Source organism: Pleurodeles waltl, unplaced genomic scaffold (genome assembly GCF_031143425.1).
Source record: "Pleurodeles waltl isolate 20211129_DDA unplaced genomic scaffold, aPleWal1.hap1.20221129 scaffold_67, whole genome shotgun sequence".
Taxonomy (NCBI): domain Eukaryota; kingdom Metazoa; phylum Chordata; class Amphibia; order Caudata; family Salamandridae; genus Pleurodeles; species Pleurodeles waltl.
Window position 1 is genome coordinate 341,532 of NW_027150384.1, and position 22,804 is coordinate 364,335.

General features: G+C 44.4%; 7 non-coding genes across 7 annotated transcripts; all 7 read left to right on the forward strand.

The window, feature by feature from the left end:
- Positions 1-232: 232 nt before the first annotated feature.
- On the forward strand, positions 233-304 carry TRNAD-GUC (transfer RNA aspartic acid (anticodon GUC)). The gene has a single exon. It is a non-coding gene; the product is annotated as a tRNA-Asp (tRNA).
- A 6,611-nt stretch (positions 305-6,915) lies between these two features.
- On the forward strand, positions 6,916-7,001 carry TRNAY-GUA (transfer RNA tyrosine (anticodon GUA)). The gene is given in 2 exon segments: positions 6,916-6,952; positions 6,966-7,001. It is a non-coding gene; the product is annotated as a tRNA-Tyr (tRNA).
- Positions 7,002-7,364: 363 nt separating this feature from the next.
- On the forward strand, positions 7,365-7,436 carry TRNAD-GUC (transfer RNA aspartic acid (anticodon GUC)). The gene has a single exon. It is a non-coding gene; the product is annotated as a tRNA-Asp (tRNA).
- Positions 7,437-14,047: 6,611 nt separating this feature from the next.
- Positions 14,048-14,133, forward strand: TRNAY-GUA (transfer RNA tyrosine (anticodon GUA)). Its single transcript is given in 2 exon segments — positions 14,048-14,084; positions 14,098-14,133. It is a non-coding gene; the product is annotated as a tRNA-Tyr (tRNA).
- Positions 14,134-14,496: 363 nt separating this feature from the next.
- Positions 14,497-14,568, forward strand: TRNAD-GUC (transfer RNA aspartic acid (anticodon GUC)). The gene has a single exon. It is a non-coding gene; the product is annotated as a tRNA-Asp (tRNA).
- Positions 14,569-21,159: 6,591 nt separating this feature from the next.
- On the forward strand, positions 21,160-21,245 carry TRNAY-GUA (transfer RNA tyrosine (anticodon GUA)). The gene is given in 2 exon segments: positions 21,160-21,196; positions 21,210-21,245. It is a non-coding gene; the product is annotated as a tRNA-Tyr (tRNA).
- A 363-nt stretch (positions 21,246-21,608) lies between these two features.
- On the forward strand, positions 21,609-21,680 carry TRNAD-GUC (transfer RNA aspartic acid (anticodon GUC)). Its single transcript has one exon. It is a non-coding gene; the product is annotated as a tRNA-Asp (tRNA).
- The last annotated feature ends 1,124 nt before the right edge of the window (positions 21,681-22,804 follow it).

Genomic DNA, 22,804 nt, shown 5'->3' on the forward strand with positions numbered 1-22,804 from the left:
GAGAATTTAGCCAGAGCAGAAATGGACGGAGGTGCAGCCGCTGATCCCAGTGACTGTCAGAGAGAGAAAAGGAGGAGTCTGTGCAGAGGAAGCTGTAAATCAGTGATACACAGAGACCGGCTCCTTCCTGGCACAGGCGGGGTCACCAGTGGCATTTCTGGGGGTGCAGCGCCCCCAGCAGGGGGACAGGTGGAACACTCAGTAGGAGGTCAGGTACCAGGGAATCACCAGTTCCTCGTTAGTATAGTGGTCATTATCCCCGCCTGTCACGCGGGAGACCGGGGTTCAATTCCCCGAGGGGGAGACTATGTTTATGAGTTAACCATGTTTACACTTTAGAAATACATTTTGTTATTTGTTTCGTTTACAATCTCGACATTTTAGAAGTATTGCGATTTAATGTATATGAAGTGCACTGTATAATATGATCAGTGGCAGCATATAGAATTGTAATAAATACCAACACCGAGGCGCCTCTAGCAGAGCGCTGGAAGGCTTGGAAATCCAACAGAGAAAGCTTTCAACATGAAGGAATCAAGTTTTGGGAACACATTTGTACATTTTGATTTTAAGTTATGGACCACTTTGACGACAGCGAATGTTTAATATTTACAGAAAAACAAAGTACTATGTGGTGAACAATTGGTACTGGCTGTTTTGCTTGATTATCAATTCCACGTAATCGCGTCATGGTTAATTTCAAATGTATTATAAGCTTCATCACTATTACTTTTTCTAGTTGCGCCTCTGATTTTCAACCAAAACTATATATCATCTATACAAACAATTAGAACCAAACTGTATCTTTTTTAATAACGAACGTACTTTTCTGAAATTGGAGTGAACGCAAGTTGTAGTAACGAAGAAACGTAGGCTTCCGGGTAGTGTATTGGTTATTCATGTTTTTAGGGTCGAGCCTGCGTTGCATGCGCTCGCGCATGCGTATCGCAGCGAGACGCTTTAGTGTTTAGAAAAGGGCTCGGAGCCCTGTCAACGTCACGTCAGTGTTTTTTATTGGTACGTGGGCTTGCCTAATAAAATTTGCTTGCTTTCATTAGTCGAAGGCACGCATAGGTCATGCCTTTTCCGGTGGCTAGCCCTCCTCCAGCGCAGCGACCAAGTACAGAAAACATGCGAGGCTCGCTGTTTTCCATCGGGCTCATGGACTTCTTTTTCTCTCATTCACGAGCGCGATCTCGCTTGGCAGAAGTCGAGCACTTTACATAATTAACTTCACTTTTTCGGGTTATGTACATAAATGCACTTTTGCCCGATAGGTGAAAAGTCGGGTTAGGAGTTTACAACGCGATCAGCTCTAACATGAGCAAATGCGAGACCCGTTGCATTGCAAATGCTTGTTTTAATAGTTTTTGTCTCCGTCAAGTATTCTCCATCTATTTAATGTAAATCTATTTAATGTGCAGTATCTCTTTCTTCGTGGTCTCCATGAATGCAGTGTGTCTTCCATGTCTGGTGTTTTATTCTGGCTTTTTGTATATCTTGGTCAGTCGGCGAAAGCGTAGGTTTAAGCCTGTGTGGTGATGTCTGGTCCACACTGCTGTAAAGAGAGCAGCGACCCCCGGCGAGGCTTCTTTCAGACTAAGGGGGGAGGTGTTGAGAGACCTGGACACCTGTAAAGATACCTGTGAGCTCTCCAAAACAACAGAGCCCCTCCATGGGCTCTTGGCTAGGACGTTAGACTGAAGCTCTAAAGATCCCAGGTTTCCACAGTGACTTTTTGTTTGATATCCATTACCTTCAGTGCTGAGTAGTCAAACTTTAAACCCTCTCAAACTTGGTAAAATAAAACATTACTTTAACAACATCAATCTATTTCCCTCCACATTCCAGCTTCTTTCTTTCTTCACCCCTCATTTCTTTCTGAGCCCCCTTCAGTCCGTCTTTATTTTCTTTATTGGAACAAGTTTCTCAAAGCCCTACTCAGTGTGAGTCTCAGAACTGAGAGAATACTATCACAGGCTGTAAGTTCACTGCTAAGAGGAAAGTTTTACTCCTTGTATGAAGGTCCGAAAGAGTGGAGTGCAACTTTACACAAACTACTATTTAAATACAATCTCCCGGACCTTCCGTAACCTGAGTCTAGACAGAAATATTTAGAATTCTTCTCTGAAAAAGTGGCAACCCTCCCGCAGGGCTTGAAAGCAGACAATACTCATCATTAGAATCCACAGCCAGCAACACTAGAAAACTGCCACTCATGACCAAGTTAGCAGCAAGTTGGGCCACGGGGATGCTCTCTATGCTTGAAACATCAGATAACTCACTAGAAAACTACCTGGAAGTTGGCACCCAGACTCATCCTCAACCTCCCGCTCTGAATTCACATCTCACCATACCTCAGAGAGCTCCACTGTCTCCCGAAACAGAAATGAACTAATTTCAAACACCTTACAAACACATTCAAGGCACAACACAACGTAGGCCCCACCTACTTGACCAGTTGCATCTCTTTCCACAACCACCAAGAGACCTCCATCTACTCAGGGCTCCTACTCACACACATCCCATACATACAGAGAACCAGATCAGGAGGATGGGTGTTCTGTTGCATCACTCCTAAAGCATGGAATGGACTCCCATTTCACACCAGAGCATTTTATTCTCTTCTTCAATTCTGCAAGAAGTTGAAGACCTGCGTTTTTAATAAACCAACCTACCTTAGACATGGCTACACACACACACGCCTGCTCAGCGCCAGGAAACCCTTGCAGGTGATTGCGTGCCTTACAAATACCCATTACGTTACAGAGGCACCCCCAGGGCTCCACCAGATGTTTCACAGCAATGGGTGTGACAGAGCATAACATGGCTGTGCCTTTATGCTTTCTTTGGTAGAAGAGAAGGACAGCATTTACCTTCATATATTGTGTGAAAAACTATACCCATGTAAATGTGATGCATTAAAAGACCACAACATTATGGTGCCTTTGTGAGTGATATTACACTTGTTAGATATATACTGCTTTTATGAAATGTTAACCAGATGCATTTATACCTTGGTATCTTAACAAATGATATATTTTATAGTCACTCATCATTTACTGTGTTTAAGACAATTGCATTTGTAAAAACATAACTAAAATGTGCTTCCATTCCATTGTTCAAGCTGGAGTTAAGGTCTGCCAATTCCTATGTTTAATTTCAACATGAAACTTGCTTTGTTTGTGCGCTATTTTTCTTTCGTCTGCAGGTGATAGGTAAGGAAGAGAGAGTTGGGTTGCCAAGGACGAAACTTGGTAACAAGGAGCTACAAGAACGGCTCCCTTACTATATTCCTGGGCATGGATGTAATCCAAGGTGGAGCAGATGTGTTCAGAAGAGGATAAAAGTGAATTGGACGTAATTCACAATGGTGTCTTGTTAGTAATTGTTTCTTTGGGTGTGATGTCAGCTACTGGAAGGCTCTGGGGTGATTAAAGTGTTGTTCAGTTAGGCAGAGATTCAGAATCTTTTTGCCCCCTTGACTAGAGTGGACTCTAAGGGAAAGATAACTCTCCTTGACTAAGTGGCAGTCGCGACTCACAGGGGTTACCAGAAGTGGGGTGGAGAGCGGGTGTGGGGAGGCAAGGAGAATATTAACAATATTAAAAAGTTAAAAAACTAAAAACTTACCTGCTCCGTCGCACCGCTGCTCCTCCGTCAGCAGCAGGCTCCCAGCCTGCCCTGCGGCCAATCCTGACGCTGCTCAGAGAAGCGTTAGGATTGGCTGGGAGTGCCCAGCCACGGCGCTCCCAGACAGACTGGGAGCCTGTGCCTGCTCTCTCCAGCCCGGCAGCAGTGTGCCCCAGATGGCTGGCCAAACACACATGTGCACTGAGGGGAGTGCACAGTGCACTCCCCTCACTGCTCGTCACCCCCAATGCCCCACCCCTTTATAATTCTCAGTATAATGTACAGGCGACATCAGCTCCCGCGTGTTTCTGTAGTGTAGTGGTTATCACGTTCGCTGCCCCCGTGAAAGGTCGCGGGTTTGAAACTGGGCGGAAACACTTTTAACACTTCCATCTACCTTGTTCTGCATTATTATTAATATCTATGACCACCTAACTTGTTCTGCATTATTAATATATAGGACGAGCGATACTTCTGTGCTACAATTTTAACTGATATCATCCATATAGTAACATATTTCAAATAAACAAGATAAGCAACGCATAGATGATGTAAACTGTGCAAAAGATATTAGCTCGCTTGTAATTAGTACAGGACTGAAAATTTTAAAATAATACAAAACTAAAGAAATGAATGTTAAATTATTAAAACTACAGCAGGTTCTACCGAGATTCAAACTCAGATCGCTGGACTCAAAGTCCAGAGTGCTAACCATTACACCATGGAACCTTCCATTGACAAGTGTGAGGTGCGTTAGTAGTGAAATGACAGTATCCTGTAGTGTGCACGTCTCCTTGTAAAAGTCCTGATGTTTTTCAGATGTCAGGTTATTAATGGCAAGGAACACAAGCATTGGCAAAGCCAATAGGTATCGCCTATGTGATAGCTACTGGTTTTACCAGTGATTTAGCCATGCTGCAACATGGCTGAAAGTAAAGGAAAAAAGCTGTATATGACACAGCCAGCATTGATCACTTCATAGTGCTTTTTTTTACATTCATCCATGCTGCACTGAAGCCAATGCTGCTGTTCAATGTGGCTAAAAAAACATTCACAAAACCAAAAGATCCCACATAGGCAAGATCTATTAGCTTTACCAAGGCTTGTTTGTCATCTGGAGCCATTGTGGTACTGCCATGAAAGAGCTGCCAACAATAGCCAGGCCCTGTTCAGACTGCAATTCGGGTCATCATTCACACTGCTGTCAAGAAACCAGTAATGTTTTATAAAAACACAGCTGAGTGATTTGAGCTAAAAAAAAAGTGTTTGCTCCTTAAGTGCATTTTTCAGTCCGGGGGGGGGGGTGGGATTACATACATTGCAGTGTTGAACCAACGCTTCTGCATTTCTGGGATGCATATGTCACACTTGTACTGATCCTGTTTTGTGATGACATTTGTGGCACATCAACGTGCTAAATAAAAAGACATTTGCGCTGACTAACCAGGGCAAATACGTTCAAATGACGATGCCCAATTGCTGTAGCATCAGTGCAGGGTATGTAATGTAGCGCCTGGGGTCTAGCTTCTATGCCCCAACCATAATCTCCCTTCTGGTGATGCGCGTCACGAGCTACACTTTATGTGGAAGCGCGAGGGATGCCTGAAGAAGTCAAAGACACGCAGGCAGCCGTGGGACTGACACTGTGCTCGAGAGCGCCTAGCAGCAGAGTTTCTAGGTGCTTCCAGGGGTGAGATGATGGCTGTCAGGCCTTTGCTGGGAGCCAGGGGGGGACGAGGAGTTTTCACAACAGATGCTTGTCTCAAAAAGGTGGGGTGGGCTAGGGCAGAGTCAGTCATGGGCAGCCTCCAAGATGGCTCACTAGTAAAGTGCCCCCTGCTTGTACCTGAGCATGACTTACAGGTCACATTCTTAAATCCGAACCGAGTGGGCTCAACGCTTTTCCCTCACAAGGTATATAAAGTGGCTGCTATGAATACTGGTTATTTACGGTGCTATGAAGGTGACATATGGAAATAGCAAACACTTTAGAAATCAGGTCACTTTACTTTCCTTTTGTTGCACAAGAGCACAGAACCGGATGAGCAGCTCCTCACGTGCACTGTGGCTGGCCAGGGATGGACACTTTACAGAACCAGTGCTGAGCCTCTTAAGCAGAGCTGGATCTGTTCAAGTCTGTGCAAACCCTGGGCCTGCTCACAGCCTGGCAAGCTGCAGACAATGTTGGGTGCAGCCTTAAATGTGAAATCGTTCCAAGTTGCCACTGTTTGTAGTGAGTTTAACAGACACTGTCTCTGGCTTCCTTCCTGCACGAGGCCAGGTAGGAAGCAGTATCACTCCCCCCATCCTGTGTGTTAGAGAATGGTTTCCATTGCAGTGGGAGGCGGGGCCGTCCATGCCAGGTTTTCAAGGTGACCTCGGACGAGCTTAATATGTAACTGTTGTTCATTTCTGGCAATCATATATATATCTTGTGGATATCCTGCAAATCCGGCATGGATCCGACTCTACTGGACTTATGTTGGGCACCCTTGCACTAGAGCAATGTTTTTTATGTAAAACTGGTAAGTGTTAATATTGTCATTGTTCACGCCTTCACCAATCACAGGGGGGGGCAACATGCCTGCATCCTCACCGCACACTCCCTATCATTCTTACCCTGAGCGCCAAGCTTTCCAAAGTTTAAGAATCTACACAACTTTCAGCATTCCAGCTGAGTTCATTGGCCGACATACTTGTTGTGATGGTTTTGCCATTTTATTTCCTGAGCTGTACTTTTCTCAAGAAAGTTAGTTCCCATTATTTTTAATAAACCATTGAGAATGCTGAGAAATCACTGTGTGCGTCTGCGACAAGACACATTTATTTTTTTGAATTCTAAGTAAAGGTAATCAAGATGGAAAGACAATGGCTGTATGACTGACTTCAACAGAAAGCCCTCCCCCATGCTTGCTGCTGAAATATTCAGATATTAGAAAAGCACTGAAAATGTGCATTGCTAAAGCGGCATGTGTTTTCCAGAGTACGCAAATGAAGAGGAAAAGCACGCCTTGCCAATTAAAATGGCGAGTCACCCTTTGTAGTTATTGTGCGATGAGTTTCCAAAAAGTACTCTGGTGGTAGATGAAATGATGCTGATTGTAGGTTTGTGCTGTTGGAGAATGAGATAGGCATCTGAAAATAAACAGCATGCATCCTGAAGACACAGCTTGATATGTGACCTCGGTCTTTAAATGCCCAGCACACATACACATGATCACCATGGGCCCCACCGCTGGCAGGTACATAACCTGAAGGCTGCAATCACATGCTGCTTCCATCCCTTCGATAGCTCAGTTGGTAGAGCGGAGGACTGTAGTGGTGAAGCTGATATCCTTAGGTCGCTGGTTCAAATCCGGCTCGAAGGATTTTTTTTCGTATTTGCTCTTCATATTTCTTTTCACATTCTGAAATTAAAATACGCCATGTTTTGAAGCAACGACGCTAGAGCTTGACAATTGTTTTTGTCTCCCCCATTTTTATCAGATGGCACCAAGAAGTGAATTTAGTCAGAGCAGAAATGGACGGAGGTGAAGCCGCTGATCCCAGTGACTGTCAGAGAGAGAAAAGGAGGAGTCTGTGCAGAGGAAGCTGTAAATCAGTGATACACAGAGACCGGCTCCTTCCTGGCACAGGCGGGGTCACCAGTGGCATTTCTGGGGGTGCAGCGCCCCCAGCAGGGGGACAGGTGGAACACTCAGTAGGAGGTCAGGTACCAGGGAATCATCAGTTCCTCGTTAGTATAGTGGTCAGTATCCCCGCCTGTCACGCGGGAGACCGGAGTTCAATTCCCCGACGGGGAGACTATGTTTATGACTTAACCATGTGTACACTTTAGAAATAAATTTTGTTATTTGTTTCGTTTACAATCTCGACATTTTAGAAGTATTGCGATTTAATGTATATGAAGTGCACTGTATAATATGATCAGTGGCAGCATATAGAATTGTAATAAATACCAACACCGAGGCGCCTCTAGCAGAGCGCTGGCAGGCTTGGAAATCCAACAGAGAAAGCTTTCAACATGAAGGAATCAAGTTTTGGGAACACATTTGTACATTTTGATTTTAAGTTATGGACCACTTTGTCGACAGCGAATGTTTAATATTTACAGAAAAACAAAGTACTATGTGGTGAACAATTGGTACTGGCTGTTTTGCTTGATTATCAATTCCACGTAATCGCGTCATGGTTAATTTCAAATGTATTATAAGCTTCATCACTATTACTTTTTCTAGTTGCGCCTCTGATTTTCAACCAAAAATATATATCATCTATACAAACAATTAGAACCAAACTGTATCTTTTTTAATAACGAACGTACTTTTCTGAAATTGGAGTGAACGCAAGTTGTAGTAACGAAGAAACGTAGGCTTCCGGGTAGTGTATTGGTTATTCATGTTTTTAGGGTCGAGCCTGCGTTGCATGCGCTCGCGCATGCGTATCGCAGCGAGACGCTTTAGTGTTTAGAAAAGGGCTCGGAGCCCTGTCAACGTCACGTCAGTGTTTTTTATTGGTACGTGGGCTTGCCTAATAAAATTTGCTTGCTTTCATTAGTCGAAGGCACGCATAGGTCATGCCTTTTCCGGTGGCTAGCCCTCCTCCAGCGCAGCGACCAAGTACAGAAAACATGCGAGGCTCGCTGTTTTCCATCGGGCTCATGGACTTCTTTTTCTCTCATTCACGAGCGCGATCTCGCTTGGCAGAAGTCGAGCACTTTACATAATTAACTTCACTTTTTCGGGTTATGTACATAAATGCACTTTTGCCCGATAGGTGAAAAGTCGGGTTAGGAGTTTACAACGCGATCAGCTCTAACATGAGCAAACGCGAGACCCGTTGCATTGCAAATGCTTGTTTTAAAAGTTTGTGTCTCCGTCAAGTATTCTCCATCTATTTAATGTAAATCTATTTAATGTGCAGTATCTCTTTCTTCGTGGTCTCCATGAATGCAGTGTGTCTTCCATGTCTGGTGTTTTATTCTGGCTTTTTGTATATCTTGGTCAGTCGGCGAAAGCGTAGGTTTAAGCCTGTGTGGTGATGTCTGGTCCACACTGCTGTAAAGAGAGCAGCGACCCCCGGCGAGGCTTCTTTCAGACTAAGGGGGGAGGTGTTGAGAGACCTGGACACCTGTAAAGATACCTGTGAGCTCTCCAAAACAACAGAGCCCCTCCATGGGCTCTTGGCTAGGACGTTAGACTGAAGCTCTAAAGATCCCAGGTTTCCACAGTGACTTTTTGTTTGATATCCATTACCTTCAGTGCTGAGTAGTCAAACTTTAAACCCTCTCAAACTTGGTAAAATAAAACATTACTTTAACAACATCAATCTATTTCCCTCCACATTCCAGCTTCTTTCTTTCTTCACCCCTCATTTCTTTCTGAGCCCCCTTCAGTCCGTCTTTATTTTCTTTATTGGAACAAGTTTCTCAAAGCCCTACTCAGTGTGAGTCTCAGAACTGAGAGAATACTATCACAGGCTGTAAGTTCACTGCTAAGAGGAAAGTTTTACTCCTTGTATGAAGGTCCGAAAGAGTGGAGTGCAACTTTACACAAACTACTATTTAAATACAATCTCCCGGACCTTCCGTAACCTGAGTCTAGACAGAAATATTTAGAATTCTTCTCTGAAAAAGTGGCAACCCTCCCGCAGGGCTTGAAAGCAGACAATACTCATCATTAGAATCCACAGCCAGCAACACTAGAAAACTGCCACTCATGACCAAGTTAGCAGCAAGTTGGGCCACGGGGATGCTCTCTATGCTTGAAACATCAGATAACTCACTAGAAAACTACCTGGAAGTTGGCACCCAGACTCATCCTCAACCTCCCGCTCTGAATTCACATCTCACCATACCTCAGAGAGCTCCACTGTCTCCCGAAACAGAAATGAACTAATTTCAAACACCTTACAAACACATTCAAGGCACAACACAACGTAGGCCCCACCTACTTGACCAGTTGCATCTCTTTCCACAACCACCAAGAGACCTCCATCTACTCAGGGCTCCTACTCACACACATCCCATACATACAGAGAACCAGATCAGGAGGATGGGTGTTCTGTTGCATCACTCCTAAAGCATGGAATGGACTCCCATTTCACACCAGACCATTTTATTCTCTTCTTCAATTCTGCAAGAAGTTGAAGACCTGCGTTTTTAATAAACCAACCTACCTTAGACATGGCTACACACACACACGCCTGCTCAGCGCCAGGAAACCCTTGCAGGTGATTGCGTGCCTTACAAATACCCATTACGTTACAGAGGCACCCCCAGGGCTCCACCAGATGTTTCACAGCAATGGGTGTGACAGAGCATAACATGGCTGTGCCTTTATGCTTTCTTTGGTAGAAGAGAAGGACAGCATTTACCTTCATATATTGTGTGAAAAACTATACCCATGTAAATGTGATGCATTAAAAGACCACAACATTATGGTGCCTTTGTGAGTGATATTACACTTGTTAGATATATACTGCTTTTATGAAATGTTAACCAGATGCATTTATACCTTGGTATCTTAACAAATGATATATTTTATAGTCACTCATCATTTACTGTGTTTAAGACAATTGCATTTGTAAAAACATAACTAAAATGTGCTTCCATTCCATTGTTCAAGCTGGAGTTAAGGTCTGCCAATTCCTATGTTTAATTTCAACATGAAACTTGCTTTGTTTGTGCGCTATTTTTCTTTCGTCTGCAGGTGATAGGTAAGGAAGAGAGAGTTGGGTTGCCAAGGACGAAACTTGGTAACAAGGAGCTACAAGAACGGCTCCCTTACTATATTCCTGGGCATGGATGTAATCCAAGGTGGAGCAGATGTGTTCAGAAGAGGATAAAAGTGAATTGGACATAATTCACAATGGTGTCTTGTTAGTAATTGTTTCTTTGGGTGTGATGTCAGCTACTGGAAGGCTCTGGGGTGATTAAAGTGTTGTTCAGTTAGGCAGAGATTCAGAATCTTTTTGCCCCCTTGACTAGAGTGGACTCTAAGGGAAAGATAACTCTCCTTGACTAAGTGGCAGTCGCGACTCACAGGGGTTACCAGAGGTGGGGTGGAGAGCGGGGTGTGGGGAGGCAAGGAGAATATTAACAATATTAAAAAGATAAAAAACTAAAAACTTACCTGCTCCGTCGCACCGCTGCTCCTCCGTCAGCAGCAGGCTCCCAGCCTGCCCTGCGGCCAATCCTGACGCTGCTCAGAGAAGCGTTAGGATTGGCTGGGAGTGCCCAGCCACGGCGCTCCCAGACAGACTGGGAGCCTGTGCCTGCTCTCTCCAGCCCGGCAGCAGTGTGCCCCAGATGGCCGGCCAAACACACATGTGCACTGAGGGGAGTGCACAGTGCACTCCCCTCACTGCTCGTGACCCCCAATGCCCCACCCCTTTATAATTCTCAGTATAATGTACAGGCGACATCAGCTCCCGCGTGTTTCTGTAGTGTAGTGGTTATCACGTTCGCTGCCCCCGTGAAAGGTCGAGGGTTTGAAACTGGGCGGAAACACTTTTAACACTTCCATCTACCTTGTTCTGCATTATTATTAATATCTATGACCACCTAACTTGTTCTGCATTATTAATATATATGACGAGCGATACTTCTGTGCTACAATTTTAATTGATATCATCCATATAGTAACATATTTCAAATAAACAAGATAAGCAACGCATAGATGATGTAAACTGTGCAAAAGATATTAGCTCGCTTGTAATTAGTACAGGACTGAAAATTTTAAAATAATACAAAACTAAAGAAATGAATGTTAAATTATTAAAACTACAGCAGGTTCTACCGAGATTCAAACTCAGATCGCTGGACTCAAAGTCCAGAGTGCTAACCATTACACCATGGAACCTTCCATTGACAAGCGTGAGGTGCGTTAGTAGTGAAATGACAGTATCCTGTAGTGTGCACGTCTCCTTGTAAAAGTCCTGATGTTTTTCAGATGTCAGGTTATTAATGGCAAGGAACACAAGCATTGGCAAAGCCAATAGGTATCGCCTATGTGATAGCTACTGGTTTTACCAGTGATTTAGCCATGCTGCAACATGGCTGAAAGTAAAGGAAAAAAGCTGTATATGACACAGCCAGCATTGATCACTTCATAGTGCTTTTTTTTACATTCATCCATGCTGCACTGAAGCCAATGCTGCTGTACAATGTGGCTAAAAAAACATTCACAAAACCAAAAGATCCCACATAGGCAAGATCTATTAGCTTTACCAAGGCTTGTTTGTCATCTGGAGCCATTGTGGTACTGCCATGAAAGAGCTGCCAACAATAGCCAGGCCCTGTTCAGACTGCAATTCGGGTCATCATTCACACTGCTGTCAAGAAACCAGTAATGTTTTATAAAAACACAGCTGAGTGATTTGAGCTAAAAAAAAAGTGTTTGCTCCTTAAGTGCATTTTTCAGTCCGGGGGGGGGGGTGGGATTACATACATTGCAGTGTTGAACCAACGCTTCTGCATTTCTGGGATGCATATGTCACACTTGTACTGATCCTGTTTTGTGATGACATTTGTGGCACATCAACGTGCTAAATAAAAAGACATTTGCGCTGACTAACCAGGGCAAATACGTTCAAATGACGATGCCCAATTGCTGTAGCATCAGTGCAGGGTATGTAATGTAGCGCCTGGGGTCTAGCTTCTATGCCCCAACCATAATCTCCCTTCTGGTGATGCGCGTCACGAGCTACACTTTATGTGGAAGCGCGAGGGATGCCTGAAGAAGTCAAAGACACGCAGGCAGCCGTGGGACTGACACTGTGCTCGAGAGCGCCTAGCAGCAGAGTTTCTAGGTGCTTCCAGGGGTGAGATGATGGCTGTCAGGCCTTTGCTGGGAGCCAGGGGGGGACGAGGAGTTTTCACAACAGATGCTTGTCTCAAAAAGGTGGGGTGGGCTAGGGCAGAGTCAGTCATGGGCAGCCTCCAAGATGGCTCACTAGTAAAGTGCCCCCTGCTGGTACCTGAGCATGACTTACAGGTCACATTCTTAAATCCGAACCGAGTGGGCTCAACGCTTTTCCCTCACAAGGTATATAAAGTGGCTGCTATGAATACTGGTTATTTACGGTGCTATGAAGGTGACATATGGAAATAGCAAACACTTTAGAAATCAGGTCACTTTACTTTCCTTTTGTTGCACAAGAGCACAGAACCGGATGAGCAGCTCCTCACGTGCACTGTGGCTGGCCAGGGATGGACACTTTACAGAACCAGTGCTGAGCCTCTTAAGCAGAGCTGGATCTGTTCAAGTCTGTGCAAACCCTGGGCCTGCTCACAGCCTGGCAAGCTGCAGACAATGTTGGGTGCAGCCTTAAATGTGAAATCGTTCCAAGTTGCCACTGTTTGTAGTGAGTTTAACAGACACTGTCTCTGGCTTCCTTCCTGCACGAGGCCAGGTAGGAAGCAGTATCACTCCCCCCATCCTGTGTGTTAGAGAATGGTTTCCATTGCAGTGGGAGGCGGGGCCGTCCATGCCAGGTTTTCAAGGTGACCTCGGACGAGCTTAATATGTAACTGTTGTTCATTTCTGGCAATCATATATATATCTTGTGGATATCCTGCAAATCCGGCATGGATCCGACTCTACTGGACTTATGTTGGGCACCCTTGCACTAGAGCAATGTTTTTTATGTAAAACTGGTAAGTGTTAATATTGTCATTGTTCATGCCTTCACCAATCACAGGGGGGGCAACATGCCTGCACCTTCACCGCACACTCCCTATCATTCTTACACTGAGCGCCAAGCTTTCCAAAGTTTAAGAATCTACACAACTTTCAGCATTCCAGCTGAGTTCATTGGCCGACATACTTGTTGTGATGGTTTTGCCATTTTATTTCCTGAGCTGTACTTTTCTCAAGAAAGTTAGTTCCCATTATTTTTAATAAACCATTGAGGATGCTGAGAAATCACTTTGTGCGTCTGCGACAAGACACATTTATTTTTTTGAATTCTAAGTAAAGGTAATCAAGATGGAAAGACAATGGCTGTATGACTGACTTCAACAGAAAGCCCTCCCCCATGCTTGCTGCTGAAATATTCAGATATTAGAAAAGCACTGAAAATGTGCATTGCTAAAGCGGCATGTGTTTTCCAGAGTACGCAAATGAAGAGGAAAAGCACGCCTTGCCAATTAAAATGGCGAGTCACCCTTTGTAGTTATTGTGCGATGAGTTTCCAAAAAGTACTCAGGTGGTAGATGAAATGATGCTGATTGTAGGTTTGTGCTGTTGGAGAATGAGATAGGCATCTGAAAATAAACAGCATGCATCCTGAAGACACAGCTTGATATGTGACCTCGGTCTTTAAATGCCCAGCACACATACACATGATCACCATGGGCCCCACTGCTGGCAGGTACATAACCTGAAGGCTGCAGTCACATGCTGCTTCCGTCCCTTCGATAGCTCAGTTGGTAGAGCGGAGGACTGTAGTGGTGAAGCTGATATCCTTAGGTCGCTGGTTCAAATCCGGCTCGAAGGATTTTTTTTCGTATTTGCTCTTCATATTTCTTTTCACATTCTGAAATTAAAATACGCCATGTTTTGAAGCAACGACGCTAGAGCTTGACAATTGTTTTTGTCTCCCCCATTTTTCTCAGATGGCACCAAGAAGTGAATTTAGCCAGAGCAGAAATGGACGGAGGTGCAGCCGCTGATCCCAGTGACTGTCAGAGAGAGAAAAGGAGGAGTCTGTGCAGAGGAAGCTGTAAATCAGTGATACACAGAGACCGGCTCCTTCCTGGCACAGGCGGGGTCACCAGTGGCATTTCTGGGGGTGCAGCGCCCCCAGCAGGGGGACAGGTGGAACACTCAGTAGGAGGTCAGGTACCAAGGAATCATCAGTTCCTCGTTAGTATAGTGGTCAGTATCCCCGCCTGTCACGCGGGAGACCGGGGTTCAATTCCCCGATGGGGAGACTATGTTTACACTTTAGAAATACATTTTGTTATTTGTTTCGTTTACAATCTCGACATTTTAGAAGTATTGCGATTTAATGTATATGAAGTGCACTGTATAATATGATCAGTGGCTGCATATAGAATTGTAATAAATACCAACACTGAGGCGCCTCCAGCAGAGCGCTGGCAGGCTTGGAAATCCAACAGAGAAAGCTTTCAACACGAAGGAATCAAGTTTTGGGAACACATTTGTACATTTTGATTTTAAGTTATGGACCACTTTGTCGACAGCGAATGTTTAATATTTACAGAAAAACAAAGTACTATGTGGTGAACAATTGGTACTGGCTGTTTTGCTTGATTATCAATTCCACGTAATCGCCTCATGGTTAATTTCAAATGTATTATAAGCTTCATCACTATTACTTTTTCTAGTTGCGCCTCTGATTTTCAACCAAAACTATATATGATCTATACAAACAATTAGAACCAAACTGTATCTTTTTTAATAACGAACGTACTTTTCTGAAATTGGAGTGAACGCAAGTTGTAGTAACGAAGAAACGTAGGCTTCCGGGTAGTGTATTGGTTATTCATGTTTTTAGGGTCGAGCCTGCGTTGCATGCGCTCGCGCATGCGTATCGCAGCGAGACGCTTTAGTGTTTAGAAAAGGGCTCGGAGCCCTGTCAACGTCACGTCAGTGTTTTTTATTGGTACGTGGGCTTGCCTAATAAAATCCGCTTGCTTTCATTAGTCGAAGGCACGCATAGGTCATGCCTTTTCCGGTGGCTCGCCCTCCTCCAGCGCAGCGACCAAGTACAGAAAACATGCGAGGCTCGCTGTTTTCCATCGGGCTCATGGACTTCTTTTTCTCTCATTCACGAGCGCGATCTCGCTTGGCAGAAGTCGAGCACTTTACATAATTAACTTCACTTTTTCGGGTTATGTACATAAATGCACTTTTGCCCGATAGGTGAAAAGTCGGGTTAGGAGTTTACAACGCGATCAGCTCTAACATGAGCAAACGCGAGACCCGTTGCATTGCAAATGCTTGTTTTAATAGTTTGTGTCTCCGTCAAGTATTCTCCATCTATTTAATGTAAATCTATTTAATGTGCAGTATCTCTTTCTTCGTGGTCTCCATGAATGCAGTGTGTCTTCCATGTCTGGTGTTTTATTCTGGCTTTTTGTATATCTTGGTCAGTCGGCGAAAGCGTAGGTTTAAGCCTGTGTGGTGATGTCTGGTCCACACTGCTGTAAAGAGAGCAGCGACCCCCGGCGAGGCTTCTTTCAGACTAAGGGGGGAGGTGATGAGAGACCTGGACACCTGTAAAGATACCTGTGAGCTCTCCAAAACAACAGAGCCCCTCCATGGGCTCTTGGCTAGGACGTTAGACTGAAGCTCTAAAGATCCCAGGTTTCCACAGTGACTTTTTGTTTGATATCCATTACCTTCAGTGCTGAGTAGTCAAACTTTAAACCCTCTCAAACTTGGTAAAATAAAACATTACTTTAACAACATCAATCTATTTCCCTCCGCATTCCAGCTTCTTTCTTTCTTCACCCCTCATTTCTTTCTGAGCCCCCTTCAGTCCGTCTTTATTTTCTTTATTGGAACAAGTTTCTCAAAGCCCTACTCAGTGTGAGTCTCGGAACTGAGAGAATACTATCACAGGCTGTAAGTTCACTGCTAAGAGGAAAGTTTTACTCCTTGTATGAAGGTCCGAAAGAGTGGAGTGCAACTTTACACAAACTACTATTTAAATACAATCTCCCGGACCTTCCGTAACCTGAGTCTAGACAGAAATATTTAGAATTCTTCTCTGAAAAAGTGGCAACCCTCCCGCAGGGCTTGAAAGCAGACAATACTCATCATTAGAATCCACAGCCAGCAACACTAGAAAACTGCCACTCATGACCAAGTTATCAGCAAGTTGGGCCACGGGGATGCTCTCTATGCTTGAAACATCAGATAACTCACTAGAAAACTACCTGGAAGTTGGCACCCAGACTCATCCTCAACCTCCCGCTCTGAATTCACATCTCACCATACCTCAGAGAGCTCCACTGTCTCCCGAAACAGAAATGAACTAATTTCAAACACCTTACATACACATTCAAGGCACAACACAACGTAGGCCCCACCTACTTGACCAGTTGCATCTCTTTCCACAACCACCAAGAGACCTCCATCTACTCAGGGCTCCTACTCACACACATCCCATACATACAGAGAACCAGATCAGGAGGATGGGTGTTCTGTTGCATCACTCCTAAAGCATGGAATGGACTCCCATTTCACACCAGAGCATTTTCTTCTCTTCTTCAATTCTGCAAGAAGTTGAAGACCTGCGTTTTTAATAAACCAACCTACCTTAGACAGGGCTACACACACACACGCCTGCTCAGCGCCAGGAAACCCTTGCAGGTGATTGCGTGCCTTACAAATACCCATTACGTTACAGATGCACCCCCAGGGCTCCACCAGATGTTTCACAGCAATGGGTGTGACAGAGCATAACATGGCTGTGCCTTTATGCTTTCTTTGGTAGAAGAGAAGGACAGCATTTACCTTCATATATTGTGTGAAAAACTATACCCATGTAAATGTGATGCATTAAAAGACCACAACATTATGGTGCCTTTGTGAGTGATATTACACTTGTTAGATATAAACTGCTTTTATGAAATGTTAACCAGATGCATTTATACCTTGGTATCTTAACAAATGATATATTTTATAGTCACTCATCATTTACTGTGTTTAAGACAATTGCATTTGTAAAAACATAACTAAAATGTGCTTCCATTCCATTGTTCAAGCTGGAGTTAAGGTCTGCCAATTCCTATGTTTAATTTCAACATGAAACTTGCTTTGTTTGTGCGCTATTTTTCTTTCGTCTGCAGGTGATAGGTAAGGAAGAGAGAGTTGGGTTGCCAAGGACGAAACTTGGTAACACGGAGCTACAAGAACGGCTCCCTTACTATATTCCTGGGCATGGATGTAATCCAAGGTGGAGCAGATGTGTTCAGAAGAGGATAAAAGTGAATTGGACGTAATTCACAATGGTGTCTTGTTAGTAATTGTTTCTTTGGGTGTGATGTCAGCTACTGGAAGGCTCTGGGGTGATTAAAGTGTTGTTCAGTTAGGCAGAGATTCAGAATCTTTTTGCCCCCTTGACTAGAGTGGACTCTAAGGGAAAGATAACTCTCCTTGACTAAGTGGCAGTCGTGACTCACAGGGGTTACCAGAGGTGGGGTGGAGAGCGGGGTGTGGGGAGGCAAGGAGAATATTAACAATATTAAAAAGTTAAAAAACTAAAAACTTACCTGCTCCATCGCACCGCTGCTCCTCCGTCAGCAGCAGGCTCCCAGCCTGCCCTGCGGCCAATCCTGACGCTGCTCAGAGAAGCGTTAGGATTGGCTGGGAGTGCCCAGCCATGGCGCTCCCAGACAGACTGGGAGCCTGTGCCTGCTCTCTCCAGCCCGGCAGCAGTGTGCCCCAGATGGCCGGCCAAACACACATGTGCACTGAGGGGAGTGCACAGTGCACTCCCCTCACTGCTCGTCACCCCCAATGCCCCACCCCTTTATAATTCTCAGTATAATGTACAGGCGACATCAGCTCCTGCGAGTTTCTGTAGTGTAGTGGTTATCACGTTCGCTGCCCCCGTGAAAGGTCGCGTGTTTGAAACTGGGCGGAAACACTTTTAACACTTCCATCTACCTTGTTCTGCATTATTATTAATATCTATGACCACCTAACTTGTTCTGCATTATTAATATATATGACGAGCGATACTTCTGTGCTACAATTTTAATTGATATCATCCATATAGTAACATATTCAAATAAACAAGATAAGCAACGCATAGATGATGTAAACTGTGCAAAAGATATTAGCTCGCTTGTAATTAGTACGGGACTGAAAATTTTAAAATAATACAAAACTAAAGAAATGAATGTTAAATTATTAAAACTACAGCAGGTTCTACCGAGATTCGAACTCAGATCGCTGGACTCAAAGTCCAGAGTGCTAACCATTACACCATGGAACCTTCCATTGACAAGCATGAGGTGCGTTAGTAGTGAAATGACAGTATCCTGTAGTGTGCACGTCTCCTTGTAAAAGTCCTGATGTTTTTCAGATGTCAGGTTATTAATGGCAAGGAACACAAGCATTGGCAAAGCCAATAGGTATCGCCTATGTGATAGCTACTGGTTTTGCCAGTGATTTAGCCATGCTGCAACATGGCTGAAAGTAAAGGAAAAAAGCTGTATATGACACAGCCAGCATTGATCACTTCATAGTGCTTTTTTTTACATTCATCCATGCTGCACTGAAGCCAGAGCTGCTGTACAATGTGGCTAAAAAAACATTCACAAAACCAATAGATCCCACATAGGCAAGATCTATTAGCTTTACCAAGGCTTGTTTGTCATCTGGAGCCATTGTGGTACTGCCATGAAAGAGCTGCCAACAATAGCCACGCCCTGTTCAGACTGCAATTCGGGTCATCATTCACACTGCTGTCAAGAAACCAGTAATGTTTTATAAAAACACAGCTGAGTGATTTGAGCTAAAAAAAAAGTGTTTGCTCCTTAAGTGCATTTTTCAGTCCTGGGGGGGGGGGGATTACATACATTGCAGTGTTGAACCAACGCTTCTGCATTTCTGGGATGCATATGTTACACTTGTACTGATCCTGTTTTGTGATGACATTTGTGGCACATCAACGTGCTAAATAAAAAGACATTTTCGCTGACTAACCAGGGCAAATACGTTCAAATGACGATGCCCAATTGCTGTAGCATCAGTGCAGGGTATGTAATGTAGCGCCTAGGGTCTAGCTTCTATGCCCCAACCATAATCTCCCTTCTGGTGATGAACGTCACGAGCTACACTTTATGTGGAAGCGCGAGGGCTACCTGAAGAAGTCAAAGACACGCAGGCAGCCGTGGGACTGACACTGTGCTCGAGAGCGCCTAGCAGCAGAGTTTCTAGGTGCTTCCAGGGGTGAGATGATGGATGTCAGGCCTTTGCTGGGAGCCAGGGGGGGACGAGGAGTTTTCACAACAGATGCTTGTCTCAAAAAGGTGGGGTGGGCTAGTGCAGAGTCAGTCATGGGCAGCCTCCAAGATGACTCACTAGTAAAGTGCCCCCTGCTGGTACCTGAGCATGACTTACAGGTCACATCCTTAAATCCGAACCGAGTGGGCTCAACGCTTTTCCCTCACAAGGTATATAAAGTGGCTGCTATGAATACGGGTTATTTACGGTGCTATGAAGGTGACATATGGAAATAGCAAACACTTTAGAAATCAGGTCACTTTACTTTCCTTTTGTTGCACAAGAGCACAGGACCGGATGAGCAGCTCCTCGCGTGCACTGTGGCTGGCCAGGGATGGACACTTTACAGAACCAGTGCTGAGCCTCTTAAGCAGAGCTGGATCTGTTCAAGTCTGTGCAAACCCTGGGCCTGCTCACAGCCTGGCAAGCTGCAGACAATGTTGGGTGCAGCCTTAAATGTGAAATCGTTCCAAGTTGCCACTGTTTGTAGTGAGTTTAACAGACACTGTCTCTGGCTTCCTTCCTGCACGAGGCCAGGTAGGAAGCAGTATCACTCCCCCCATCCTGTGTGTTAGAGAATGGTTTCCATTGCAGTGGGAGGCGGGGCCGTCCATGCCAGGTTTTCAAGGTGACCTCTGACGAGCTTAATATGTAACTGTTGTTCATTTCTGGCAATCATATATATATCTTGTGGATATCCTGCAAATCCGGCATGGATCCGACTCTACTGGACTTATGTTGGGCACCCTTGAACTAGAGCAATGTTTTTTATGTAAAACTGGTAAGTGTTAATATTGTCATTGTTCATGCCTTCACCAATCACAGGGGGGGCAACATGCCTGCATCTTCACCGCACACTCCCTATCATTCTTACACTGAGCGCCAAGCTTTCCAAAGTTTAAGAATCTACACAACTTTCAGCATTCCAGCTGAGTTCATTGGCCGACATACTTGTTGTGATGGTTTTGCCATTTTATTTCCTGAGCTGTACTTTTCTCAAGAAAGTTAGTTCCCATTATTTTTAATAAACCACAGCGAATGCTGAGAAATCACTGTGTGTGTCTGCGACAAGACACATTTATTTTTTTGAATTCTAAGTAAAGGTAATCAAGATGGAAAGACAATGGCTGTATGACTGACTTCAACAGAAAGCCCTCCCCCATGCTTGCTGCTGAAATATTCAGATATTAGAAAAGCACTGAAAATGTGCATTGCTAAAGCGGCATGTGTTTTCCAGAGTACGCAAATGAAGAGGAAAAGCACGCCTTGCCAATTAAAATGGCGAGTCACCCTTTGTAGTTATTGTGCGATGAGTTTCCAAAAAGTACTCAGGTGGTAGATGAAATGATGCTGATTGTAGGTTTGTGCTGTTGGAGAATGAGATAGGCATCTGAAAATAACCAGCATGCATCCTGAAGACACAGCTTGATATGTGACCTCGGTCTTTAAATGCCCAGCACACATACACATGATCACCATGGGCCCCACTGCTGGCAGGTACATATCCCGAAGGCTGCAGTCACATGATGCTTCCATCCCTTCGATAGCTCAGTTGGTAGAGCGGAGGACTGTAGTGGTGAAGCTGATATCCTTAGGTCGCTGGTTCAAATCCGGCTCGAAGGATTTTTTTTCGTATTTGCTCTTCATATTTCTTTTCACATTCTGAAATTAAAATACGCCATGTTTTGAAGCAACGACGCTAGAGCTTGACAATTCTTTTTGTCTCCCCCATTTTTATCAGATGGCACCAAGAAGTGAATTTAGCCAGAGCAGAAATGGACGGAGGTGGAGCCGCTGATCCCAGTGACTGTCAGAGAGAGAAAAAGAGGAGTCTGTGCAGAGGAAGCTGTAAATCAGTGATACACAGAGACCGGCTCCTTCCTGGCACAGGCGGGGTCAACACTGACATTTATGTGGGTGCAGCGCCCCCAGCAGGGGGACAGGTAGAACAATCAGTAGGATGTCAGGTACCAGGGAGTCATCAGTTCCTCGTTAGTATAGTGGTCAGTATCCCCGCCTGTCACGCGGGAGACCGGGGTTCAATTCCCCGACGGGGAGACTATGTTTATGACTTAACCATGTTTACACTTTAGAAATACATTTTGTTATTTGTTTCGTTTACAATCTCGACATTTTAGAAGTATTGCGATTTAATGTATATGAAGTGCACTGTATAATATGATCAGTGGCAGCATATAGAATTGTACTAAATACCAACACTGAGGCGCCTCTAGCAGAGCGCTGGCAGGCTTGGAAATCCAACAGAGAAAGCTTTCAACATGAAGGAATCAAGTTTTGGGAACACATTTGTACATTTTGATTTTAAGTTATGGACCACTTTGTCGACAGCGAATGTTTAATATTTACAGAAAAACAAAGTACAATGTGGTGAACAATTGGTACTGGCTGTTTTGCTTGATTATCAATTCCACGTAATCGCGTCATGGTTAATTTCAAATGTATTATAAGCTTCATCACTATTACTTTTTCTAGTTGCGCCTCTGATTTTCAACCAAAACTATATATCATCTATACAAACAATTAGAACCAAACTGTATCTTTTTTAATAACGAACGTACTTTTCTGAAATTGGAGTGAACGCAAGTTGTAGTAACGAAGAAACGTAGGCTTCCGGGTAGTGTATTGGTTATCCATGTTTTTAGGGTCGAGCCTGCGTTGCATGCGCTCGCGCATGCGTATCGCAGCGAGACGCTTTAGTGTTTAGAAAAGGGCTCGGAGCCCTGTCAACGTCACGTCAGTGTTTTTTATTGGTACGTGGGCTTGCCTAATAAAATCCGCTTGCTTTCATTAGTCGAAGGCACGCATAGGTCATGCCTTTTCCGGTGGCTAGCCCTCCTCCAGCGCAGCGACCAAGTACAGAAAACATGCGAGGCTCGCTGTTTTCCATCGGGCTCATGGACTTCTTTTTCTCTCATTCACGAGCGCGATCTCGCTTGGCAGAAGTCGAGCACTTTACATAATTAACTTCACTTTTTCGGGTTATGTACATAAATGCACTTTTGCCCGATAGGTGAAAAGTCGGGTTAGGAGTTTACAACGCGATCAGCTCTAACATGAGCAAACGCGAGACCCGTTGCATTGCAAATGCTTGTTTTAATAGTTTGTGTCTCCGTCAAGTATTCTCCATCTATTTAATGTAAATCTATTTAATGTGCAGTATC